Source organism: Leucoraja erinacea, chromosome 9, assembly GCF_028641065.1.
Source record: "Leucoraja erinacea ecotype New England chromosome 9, Leri_hhj_1, whole genome shotgun sequence".
In the NCBI taxonomy this organism is placed as follows: Eukaryota; Metazoa; Chordata; class Chondrichthyes; order Rajiformes; family Rajidae; genus Leucoraja; species Leucoraja erinaceus.
Window position 1 is genome coordinate 64,880,094 of NC_073385.1, and position 2,842 is coordinate 64,882,935.

General features: G+C 48.4%; 1 non-coding gene across 1 annotated transcript; it reads left to right on the forward strand.

Annotated features, from left to right (window-relative positions):
• Positions 1-2,352: 2,352 nt before the first annotated feature.
• On the forward strand, positions 2,353-2,434 carry trnas-gcu (transfer RNA serine (anticodon GCU)). Its single transcript has one exon. It is a non-coding gene; the product is annotated as a tRNA-Ser (tRNA).
• Positions 2,435-2,842: the final 408 nt, after the last annotated feature.

Here is a 2,842-nt window from a genome sequence, read left to right on the forward strand (position 1 = left end):
GAACCATCAATATCAGTAATGTCATCACAGTGAGGAGATGCTGGGTGGACTCACTGTGGTGGATGTTAATGTGTGTTTATTGTTGTTTTATTGTATTGTATTATATGTATGACTGCTGCAATTTCGTTCAGACCAAGTCTGAATGACAATAAAAGGCTATCTATCTAACACCATCCTTCAGTTGACAATACCACTTTCATCCCTTGAGCCCAGGACAAATTTCCTCCAAGGCTCCCTGCAACCCCTATCAACTTTCTCCAGATTGTCTCCAAACTCATCTTTAAATGATATCCACTTGATCCTATTCCTACCAACTCTTCCTTTCTGCCTCCTGTGCTAATTGATTTCAAGAATGGTTTGCTTTCTGTGTTATCCCAATCTTTCAAATGTGCTGTCAAAGCCCCTTCCCATCTCCTCCACTATTCATGTGCCCATGCATGTCACAGCCCCATATTCAAGTATATTTTCTCCAAAATTGCATCCATGTTTGTACTCCTGCTAAATTTTCAAGTTCGAGTTTGCGTTTATTGTCACTTAACCAACTAATTTGAGTTGCAATACTAAGTGAAAAGCAACAATATGCACAGCCACATAAAATAAAATGTAACATGAACAACCACCACAGTGGAATCCGCATTCCTCACTGTGATGTTAGGCAATAAAGTTCAGTCATCTTACTCCTTGTTCACCCATGGTCGGGACCTTTGAACCCTCTGCACTTACCACTACCGACGGTCCAATGTTCAAGCTCTCTCGTTGGGATGATCGAAACTCCAGCGTCGGGATGGATTGGAACAAGGAGCAAAAGCGCATCTCCATCGAGGTAAGTGACTGAAATAGGTTCCTCGGATTTCCCCACCGCCCATGATGGCTGGTCGGTGCGGACTCAGTGGGCCGAAGGGCCTGTTTGCACACTGTATGTCTAAACTAAACTAAAAAGTGGTGTGGATGGTTCTGTCACTTTATAACTGGGGTACAGTACGTAGTTTAGTTTAGAGATGCAGTGTGAAAAAGGCCCTTCGGCCCACCAAGTCCATGCTGACCAGCAATCACCCATACATTAGTTCTATCCTACAGACTAGGAATAATTTACAGAATTAACCTACAAGCCTACACGTCTTTAGAATGTGGGAAGAAACCGGAACACTCGGAGGAAACCCACGCGGTCACAGTGTGAATGTACAAACTCCGTATGGATAGCACCCTTTGTCAGGATCAAACGTGGATCTCTGGCGCTGTAAGTGACCAATGTTACTCCTGCAATAGATTCATCCAGAACATATAGGGAGGTTGCACGGCAGTCGGGTCACGACCTATGACCCGTACTGTTGCTACGCTACTCCAAGTGTAGTACACGCGGTGAACTGCAGGTAGGCACTTACTATTGTTTCCAGCGTAGTGGGCCCGTTAAAACCTGCCGAAATTGTCAATTTTTGCGCTGTAAATAATTATCGAAATCAGGATAAGCGTGAGAGACATTTAGCATACTTCAGAATTCCAAAAGTGAGGAGAAATGATGGGAGACAGTTGAACGGCGAGAGCTGAAGGGACAACAGCCAAAGTGCTTGGCGAACATTGGCCGTTTGCTCGCTGCATTTCATCAACTAAGGCATTATTTGTGTTTTTTCTTGATTCCTTTGGCATCTAAAAAGTTTCAGAAGTGATAAATCTGGCTGTAAAATTTTTAAATCGCCCATGGTTCTCAAGTGGGTTTTTAACATACAAAATGAAAACACATCTTAAGTCTTTCACCCGGAGACCTTAGTGACAGGTCTGCTACAGTGACGCAGCGATAGGCGTGGACTAAGTGGGCCGAAGGGCCTGTTTACGCGCTGTATCTCTAAAGTTTGCTCATAACCTTTCCCCTTATGGGGCCCTAGTTCACTCCCTCTCCAGAAGCGATGAATTGCACAGCAGTGAACCAGGTCTCGAACTGAAACGTCACCCATTCCTTCTCTCCAGAGGTGCTGCCTGACTTACTCCAGCATTTTGTGCCAATCTTCAGTGTAAACCAGCACCTGCAGTTCCTTCCTAAACCTTCAGCCTCCCCCCAGCTGCTAAGTGCTTCCACCATTTGTGTACTTTTTTTTATCAGGTTTTATTGGACGTGCAGCTGCAGCGCAATGTGCATGCATTGCATATTTGTGCCCTTGGTGCATTGGCTGTGTGTGTGTGTGTGTGTGTGTGTAAAACAGAGCATGAGCAGTGCACTCTCTGTCTCTCTCTCTCACTCTGCATGGCTGCAAGAGGGCGAGTGGAGGTGCGATGGCGCCACCCACTGCGCACGCGCGGCCACGGTCCCGGTCCCGGGGCGGCGGTGATGAGGCGCGCACTCGGCGCCTGGGCACCGCGGACGAGGTGGCCGAGTGGTTAAGGCGATGGACTGCTAATCCATTGTGCTCTGCACGCGTGGGTTCGAATCCCATCCTCGTCGGGACTGGCGGCACTGGCGGGCGCCCGCTTTTGGCTGGGAAGCGCGGCCCAACATCTTTATGTGTACTTATGAAAGGACTGCAGATGCTGGTTTAAATCTTTATGCTCTTTTTGACGCTGGGGGAGGGGGTCAGTGTGGGGTGACCAGGCATTGGGTCATTTGGTCAGTGTGGGGTGACCAGGCATTGGGTCATTTGGTCAGAGTGTGGGGTGACCAGGCCCAGGGTCACTGGACAATGAGGTGTCCACACCCAGGGTCAGTGTGGGGTGACCAGGGCCAGGGTCACTGGACAATGAGGTGTCCACACCCAGGGTCAGTGTGGGGGTCAGTGTAGGGTGACTACACCCAGGGTCAAGTTCTGAAGAAGGGTCTCGACCAGAAACCTCTCTCTAGAGATGCTGCCCAAAG